The sequence below is a fragment of the Cervus canadensis genome, chromosome 8 (genome assembly GCF_019320065.1).
Source record: "Cervus canadensis isolate Bull #8, Minnesota chromosome 8, ASM1932006v1, whole genome shotgun sequence".
Lineage (NCBI taxonomy): Eukaryota > Metazoa > Chordata > Mammalia > Artiodactyla > Cervidae > Cervus > Cervus canadensis.
In genome coordinates this window covers 3,396,324-3,404,981 of record NC_057393.1, presented here as the reverse complement: position 1 = coordinate 3,404,981, position 8,658 = coordinate 3,396,324, and positions in this window count along the sequence as shown.

Sequence of the window (8,658 nt, the reverse complement as noted above, 5' to 3'; positions counted from 1 at the left end):
AATTGGGACAAGGTTTTAGTTCTGCAAAATGGAAAGAGTTCTGGAGGTGGAAGGTGGAGATGTTGTGCACGGTAATATACACTAATAAATACCACTGAACAGGACACTTAAACATAGGTAATACGGTAAATTTTATGTTATGCATGTTTTACCAAAAATTTTAAAATAAAAAAGGAGATTTTGTTTTAAAAGAATTGGAGGCAAGATGAGGGACCAAGAGACAGGGGAGGAAGCGGTGATGCCCCTTTGGCTTGGGCCTGGCTGGTTCCCACAGGTCTGCAATGGGATGGTGGTCTGTCCATCACAGAGCAGCCCACGGTGCCATGGGCTGCATGTACTCAAAGAACACAAGATGTTTCCTCCCTGTTGTTCTAAGCTTGTCTCACTTACTGCAGTGACTGTCTGTCCTTAGGCTGCTCCTCCAGCTGGGCTCCTAGGTCACTGTTTCTTGCACCCCTAACTTCCTCCTCCCCAGCCAATTGACTTCGCACACTTTGCCTGTCTTTGTTTACCCACTCCCTTCTTAGTTCAACATTTGTGTGTAAGTAATCCTAACCCTCACTCTCTTGTGCCGCTTCCACGCTTCAGAGTGGCCGTCAGCTCCTTACCAGCCAGGTGACTGGTAATGAATGATGAAGGAAGGGATGAAGGACCCAGACAACGAACAAACGAGGGTCTTTCCATTCCTTGCTCCTCTCGAGTCTGCTGTCATCATCAACGGCCCAAAGTGGGTCCTCAGTCTGTAGAAGAAAGTGTGGAAGGAAGGACAGAAGGACGTGGGAAAAGAGGACAAGAGTGCTGGTCAGGAGAAGCTGGCTCTTGTTCAGAAATAATAAGGAGCTCAGCCAATACTTTCTAAGAGGTCCGTGCTCCACACTTTGAGCACTGGACAGTCGCTCTTAATTTAAGACCATGTGGATGCAGGGCCTCCCGGGTGGCTCAGATGGTAAAGAATCTGCCTACAGTGCGGGAGACCTGGGTTCGATCCCTGGGTTGGGAAGATGTCCTGAGGGTATGGCAACTGACTCCAGTATTCTTGCTTGGAGAATCCCCATGGACAGAGGAGCCTGGCAGGCTGCAGTCCATGGGGGTCACAAAGAGTCAGACATGACTGAACAACTAAGCCCATGTGGATGCAAGGAAAATGCGTGCCTTCCTTTACTCTTTGGGGAGTGTCAGTGAGCATACTTGGGATCCCACATACAGTGAGATCTGTATGTCTATGGGGAACTCTTTAAGAAATAATCCGAGGACTGGGTTTCCACACAGGGTCTCAAGCTGTGTGGTCTGAGTTACTGATGATGGAGGAGTGGATTAAAATAGCCAACACATTTGTCTGATACCAGCGTGTGAAGGTTAATATGTCCACCTGACTGGGCCACAGGGTGTCCAGATCTTTGGTTAAATGTTATTCCGGGTGTGACTGGAAAGGTGTTTCTGGGGGAGATCAGCATTTGTATCAGCAGATGGAGTAAGCAGATGGTCTTCCATAGTCTGGGTGGGACACGTCCAGCCCATCAAAAGGCTGGAGAATATGTCCATCAACAGAGAAATGGATAAGGAGGACACAGTACATATATACAATGGAATCCTACCCAGCCAGAAAAAGGAATGAAACTGGGTCATTTTTTGGAGACCTGGATGGGCCTATAGATTATTATACAGAGTAAGGTAAGTCAGAAAGAGAAAAATTAATTTCATGTATTAACACATATATGTGGCATCTAGAAAAATAGCATAGATGCTCTTATTTGCAAAGCAGAAATAGAGACACAGATGTAGAGAAGAAATATACGGATACTACGGAAGAAAGGGGACAATGGGAAGAATTGGGAGATTGGGACTGACATACAAACTATTAATACTATGTTTAAATAGATATTAATGAGAACCTACTGTATCGCACAGGGAACTCTACTTAATCCACTGTGGTGACCTGAGCGGGGAGGAAATCCAAAAGGGAGGGGACATGTGCATACGTGTGGCTGATTCACGCGGGAGGTGCGTGTCCTGCTACTCTGTCATATTGAATAGAAACGATTCCATTTTTTCCACCAAAAAAAGATACCCCACGTCCAAGGGAAAAGGAGAAGCCCCAGTAAGACAGTAGAAGAGGCGAAATCACATTTAGAATCAAACCCCATACCTGTCAGAGATGCTTTGAGGGCTCAAACAAAAACTTGTGTGCACCAGGAGACCCCGCAGAGACTGGGCCAGACCTGCCTTTGAGTGTTCAAGTGTCTCCTGTGGAGGAACGGGTCAGCAGTGGCCTGCCGCAGGGGCAGGAGCTCTGGGTGTAGCCGTCCTGGGTGTGATATAAGCCCTCTTGGAGGAGATCACCATTAATCCCACCATAGAGCCGTTGAGCAGACAACCCACAAACTGCAGGACAATTATACCAAATAAATTCTTGCACTGTTAAGAAAATTCTAGGACCCAAACCTGACTTTCCAACCTGGGGATCTGGCAAAGGGACTGAGAACCCCTAGGGAATTTGACTTTGGAGGCCAGTGGGATTTGATTACAGGACTTACAAAGGACTGGGGAAGCAGACTCTGGGAGGGCACAACAAAACCTCATGTGTACCAGCACCCAGGAGAAAGGAGTAGCGACCCCACGAGGGACTGACCCAGACCTGCCTGTGAGTGTCCAGGAGTCTCCAGCAGAGGCGTGGGTCCGCGGTGGCCTGCTGCAGGGTCGGGGGCACCGTGCAGCAGTGCCTGCACGGGACCTTCTAAAGGAAGCCACCATTGTCTCCATCACCTCCACCATAGTTTGGTCTCAGGTCAAACAACGGGGAGGGAACACAGCTCTGCCCATCAACAGAAAATTGGATTAAAGATTTACTGAGCATGGCCCCTTATCAGAACAAGACCCAGTTCCCCCACAGTAAGTCTCTCCCTACAAGAAGATTCCATAAGGCTCTTATCCTTATCCATCAGAAGGCAGACAGAATGAAAACCACAGTCACAGAAAACTAACCAATCTAATCACATGGACCACAGCCTTGCTTAGCTCAATGAAACTATGAGCCATGCCATGTGGGGCCACCCAAGACAGACGGGTCATGGCAGACGGTTCTGACCACAAGTGGCCCACTGGAGAAGGGAATGGCAAACCACTTCAGTATTCTTGCCTTAAGAATCCCACAAACAGTACAAAAGGGCAAAAAGATATGACACTGAAAGATGAACTCCCCAGATCAGAAGGTGCCCAATATGCTACTGGAGAAGAATGGAGAAATAACACCAGAAAGAATGAAGAAATGGAGCCAAAGCGAAAACAATGCCCAGTTGTGGTTGTGACTGGTGATGGAAGTAAAGTCCGATGCTGTAAAGAGCAATATTGCATAGGAACCTGGAATGTTAGGTCCATGAATCAAGTTATATTGGAAGTGGTCAAATAGGAGATGGCAAGAGTGAACATTGACATTTTAGAAATCAGTGAACTAAAATGGACTGCAATGGATGAATTTAACTCAGATGACCATTATATCTGCTACTGTGGGCAAGAATTCCTTAGAAAAAATGGAGTAGCCTCATAGTCAACAAAAGAGTACAAAACTTGGGTGCAGTCTCAAAATGGCAGAATGATCTCTGTTCATTTCCAAGGCAAACCTCTCAATATCACAGTAATCCATGTCTGTCCCCACCAGTAATGCTGAAGAAGCTGAAGTTGAACAGTTCTATGAAGACCTACAAGACCTTCTAGAACTAACACCCATAAAAGATGTCTTTTTCATTATAGGGGACTGGAATGTAAAAGTAGGAAGTCAAGAAACACCTGGAGTAACAAGCAAATTTGGCCTTGGAGTACAGAATGAAGCAGGGCAAAGGCTAATAGAGTTTTGCCAAGAGAACGCACTGGTCATAGCAAACACCCTCTTCCAACAACACAAGAGAAGACTCTACACATGGACATCACCAGATGGTCAATACCGAAATAAGATTGAGTATATCCTTTGCAGCCAAAGATGGAGAAGCTCTATACACTCAGCAAAAACAAGACTGGGAGCTGACTGTTGCTCAGATCATGAACTCCTTATTGCCAAATTCAGACTTAAACTGAAGAAAGTAGGGAAAACCACTAGACCATTCAGGCATGACCTAAATCAAATCCCTTACAATTTTACAGTGGAAGTGAGAAATAGATTCAAGGGATTAGGTCTGATAGAAAGAGTGCCTGAAGAACTATGGACGGAGGTTCGTGACATTGTACAGGAGGCAGTGATCAAGACCATCCCCAAGAAAAAGAAATGCAAAAATGAAAAATAGTTGTCTGAGGAGGCCTTACAAATACCTGAGAAAAGAAGAGAAGTGAAAGGAAAAGGAGAAAAGGAAAGATATATCCATTTGAATGCAGAGTTCCCAAGAATAGCAAGGAGAGATAAGAAAGCCTTCCTTAGTGATCAACGCAAAGAAATAGAGGAAAACAATAAAATGGGAAAGACTAGAGATCTCTTCAAGAAAATTACTGATACCAAGGGAACATTTCACTCAAAGATGGGCTCAATAAAGGACAGAAATGGTATGGACCTAAGACAAATGGAAGATATTAAGAAGAGGTTGCAAGAATACCCAGAAGAACTACACAAAAAAGATCTTAATGATCCAGATAACCACGATGGTATGATCACTCACCTAGAGGCAGACATCGTGGAATGCGAAGTCAAATAGGCCTTAAGAAGCATCACTGCAAACAAAGCTAGTGGAGGTGATGGAATTCCAGCTGAGCTATTTCAAATCCTAAAAGATGATGCTGTGAAAGTGATGCACTCAATATGCCAGCAAATTTGGAAAACTCAGCAGTGGCCACAGGACTGGAAAAGGTCAGTTTTCATTCCAATCCCAAAGAAAGGCAATGCCAAAGAATGTTCAAACTACTGCACAATTGCACTTATTCCACATACTAGCAAAGTAATGCTCAAAATTCTCCAAGCCAGGCTTCAACAGTACATGAACTGTGAACTTCCAGATATTCAAGCTGGATTTAGAAAAGACAGAAGAATCAGAGATCAAATTGCAAACATCTGTTGGATCATCGAAAAAATAAGAGAGTTCCAGTAAAACATCTACTTTTGCTTTATTTTCTATGCCAAAGCTTTTGACTGTGTGCATCACAACAAACTGTGGGAAATTCTTTAAAGAGATGGGAATACCAGACCATCTTACCTGCCTTCTGAAAAATCTGTATGCAGGTCAAGAAGCAACAGTTAGAACTGAACATGGAACAACAGACTGGTTCCAAACAAGGAAAGGAGAATGTCAAGGCTGTATATTGTCACCCTGCTTATTTAACTTCTATGCAGAGTACATCATGCAAAATGTGGCCTGGGTCAAGCACAAGCTGGAATCAAGATTGCTGGGAGAAATACCATTAACCCCAGATACTAGATGACACCACAACTTATGGAAGAAAGCGAAGAAGAACCACAGAGACTCTTGATGAAAGTGAAAGAGGAGAATAAAAAAGTTGGCTTAAAGCTCAACATTCAAAAAACTAAGATCATGGCATCTGGTCCCATCACTTCATGGCAAATAGATGGGGAAACAGTGGAAACAGTGTCAGACTTAATTTTTTTGGGCTCCAAGATCACTGCAGATGATGACTGCAGCCATGAAATTAAAAGACATTTGCTCCTTGGAAGAAAAGTTATGATCAAACATGACAGCATATTAAAAAGCAGAGACATTATTTTGCTGACGAAAGTCCGTCTAGTCAAAGCTATGGTTTCTCCAGTGGTCATGTATGGATGTGAAAGTTGCACTATAAAGAAAGCTGAGTGCCGAAGAATTGATGCTTTTGAACTGTGGTGTTGGAGAAGACTCTTGAGAGTCCCTTGGACTGCAAGGAGATCCAACCAGTCCATCCTAAAGGAAATCAGTCCTGAATGTTTATTGGAAGGACTGACACTGAAGCTGAAACTCTAATACTTTGGCCACCTGATGCGAAGAACTGACTTATTGGAAAAGACACTGATGCTAGGAAAGATTGAAAGCAGGAGGAGAAAGGGACGACAGAGGATGAGATGTTTGGATGGCATCACTGACTCGTTGGACATGGGTTTGAGCAAGCTCCAGGAGTTGGTGATGGACAGGGAAGCCTGGCGTGCTGCAGTCCATGGGGTCGCAAAGAGTCAGACACGACTGAGGGACTGAGCTGAACTGACGGCTGATTCAGTAGAAACTAACACACCATTATAAAGCAGTTATGCTCCAATAAAAGTTAATTTAAAAAAACAAAAACGCTGAGAAGTCCTCCTTCTGCCTGCCTGTCTTCCAGGTTGGGCACTCTTCTTCTGCCTTCAGACTCAGACTCAGGTTGGAACTGCGCACCATTCGCTCTTGGGGGTCTCCAGCTTGCTGACTGCATGTCTTGGGACTTCTCAACCTCTGAAGTCTCATGGCCCAATTTTATATGTATATACATACACACATGCGTATATACCCACACAGCATAATTGTAACAAGTGGGGGTTTTGTGTGGTTGTTAGCATTAATTTCCCAGTTATCATAATGTTAAAATCTTGATTGAGGAAAAGAGGCATGTCCTCAAAAGCTGTGTTCTGACATGTTTTAAACTGAAGAGCTGCTTGCACCACCATCACGGCCCAAGCTTTACATGCTCATTGCCCAGGGATTTTTATCGTCGTGGTCAAGGTGGTGTCAGGCTGGCAGAGCAAAATCATTGCTATTTGACTTTCAACTGTGAAATTTTTCAGTAATATTATGAGTTGCTCCCCTTAACAATTGCCTGGCTTACAGACACCTGGGAAGGTGAGAATGATTTAGAGTTTATGGGGAGGAGTGTAGTTTAATGATAAAAATGAGGCTGCTGTGGAGGCCAGGGGGGCATTGACAGGCTGTGTTCTCTTCTCCCGTTTTGATTTTCCTCATTTTCATCCCGCCATCTTTTTTAAAAAATAGATTTGCTTTGCGTTTTTGTACATCTACAAAAACTATTTGAAAACTTGCTAGTTGGAGAATGGAAATGATTTTATGGTTGGGAAAGATTGTCCGTGGATTCTTTCTGAAAGCAGTGGTTTCTGATTCTGGATTCAGAAGGAGCTACAGTCTTCATATGAAAGAGTTTACCCAGTTTGAGAAGAATCTGATGTTGCTACTCAGTCACTACGTTGTGTCTGACTCTGTGACCCCATGGACTGTAGCCCTCCAGGCTCCTCTGTCCATGGGCTTCTCCAGGCAAGAATCCTGGAGTGGGTTGCCATTTCCTTCTCCAGGGGATCTTCTGGACCCAGGGACCAAACCCTGGTCTCTTTCATTGGCAGGCGGATTCTTTACCACTGAGCCACCTAGGAAGCCCTAAGAAGAATGAGAGGAAGTCAAAACACAGGACCTAGAGGTGGAGAGCATGTTTCTGTGACACTGTCTTCCTAAGATATTCTCTCCTAAGCAGCAGCTTTTCATCTGCATTGGCCTGAGAGGCGTCTCGGTGACAGCAGACACCAGCTCCAACGAACCGGCCTCCCACTGCCTGATGGAGCTGCCATTTTCAGATTGAGTCCTGATTTCATAATGAAACTTTTTTAATATAAAAATAAATTAGGGCCGATCTTCACTGTTTTACTACAGCTATTGTATCCATATTTCCCCCATACATTTGATAGGAAAAACATTTTTTTTAAACACTAGCTGTTCTTGGGGAGAAGGAAATGGCAACCCACTCCAGTGTTCTTGCCTGGAGAATCCCAGGGACAGAGGAGCCTGGTGGGCTGCTGTCTATGGGGTCGCACAGGGTTGGACACAACTGAAGTGACTTAGCATGCATGCATGCTTGGAGGTCTTTCCCTGAAGGCTTCCCTTGCCTGTGGGAATGAGCTGGCTATTGTCCATGTCCCCTGGGATTTGAAGAACCAGTGCTGTCCTAAGTGAGATATAAAGGGGCCCAGCCAGAAACTGGAGGCTTACCTCCCATCTCCTCCTCCCTCTCAAGGCCCTTCATGGCCACCCCCACCCACCTCCCCCGCCAAACACTGCGTCATGCCCAGTGCTTGCTTGACCGCCTGATCCCTGCACATACCCCTTCCCCACATTCCCACTCCCATTCTGGATAGGTTTTCCCCTCTCCAGGCCTCCCTGATACCAGCGCAGCTTCCTCTTTGCTCCTTTCTGGGTCCTGACTCCATCAGGAAGCCCTCTGCATGCACCAGTGCTCAGCCGCTTCAATCGTCTCTGACTCTTTGCAGCTCTACAGACTGAGGCCCACCACGCTCCTCTGCCCATGGGATTCTCTAGTCAAGAAAACTGCAGTGGGTCGTCATGCCCTCCTACAGGGAATCTTCCCAACCCAGGGATCAAGCCCTCATCTCTTACATTTCCTGCATTGATAGGCAGGTTCTTTACCACTAGTGCCACCTGGGAAGCCCCAGGAAGCCTTCTGAGACCATCTCAACCCATGGGTTCAAATTTCCTGCTCTTCAGCAGAATTATCAGTTCCTGGGTTCATTTGCTCACTTGTTTGTTTGTCCATCAGATGGCTATGAAGCCCCTCAAGCATCAGACCCTATTCCCGTTGTCAAGGACACATGATGAACAAGTCACAGCCTTGCACTTTCAGAAGACACAGCCCCACTCCCACTCAAGTTGGAATGGCGAGGGACAGACACCATCACGGCCGTGGGTTGTCTTGCTTTGGGGT